Source organism: Mandrillus leucophaeus, unplaced genomic scaffold, assembly GCF_000951045.1.
Source record: "Mandrillus leucophaeus isolate KB7577 unplaced genomic scaffold, Mleu.le_1.0 Scaffold1264, whole genome shotgun sequence".
Lineage (NCBI taxonomy): Eukaryota > Metazoa > Chordata > Mammalia > Primates > Cercopithecidae > Mandrillus > Mandrillus leucophaeus.
The window spans coordinates 112,813-113,215 of record NW_012101032.1 but is presented as its reverse complement, the minus strand read 5'-3'; positions in this window follow the sequence as shown (position 1 = coordinate 113,215).

Genomic DNA, 403 nt, shown 5'->3' with positions numbered 1-403 from the left:
GAGGGTGTCCAGCGGACCAATCTGTGTCCAGTCCCCCCACCCCACTCCCCTAGGAGGAAATGCAAATGAATACGTCGCTGCATGTGCCAGAGTCTTAAAAACGTTGATTTTTTACCCCTTGGAAGCCCCTGTAGTCGATGAATGGTTTTCTTTTACGGCTGTTTTCCAAAATGGTCAGTTCTTGGAACAGCGGAAGCCGCAAACTGCTCAGAACAGCGCGCAGACCTCTTGCCTCTCTCCTCCCAAAACGTGCCCGCGGTTCCTCAGTAATCCCTGAGCACCCCCAGCTCCCCAGTTCCCTGCTGCGCCCTCCTGGAGCCCCAATTCTCCTCCCAAAACCTGCCCGTGGTTCCTCAGTAATCCCTGAGCACCCCCAGCTCCCCGGTTCCCTGCTGCGCCCTCC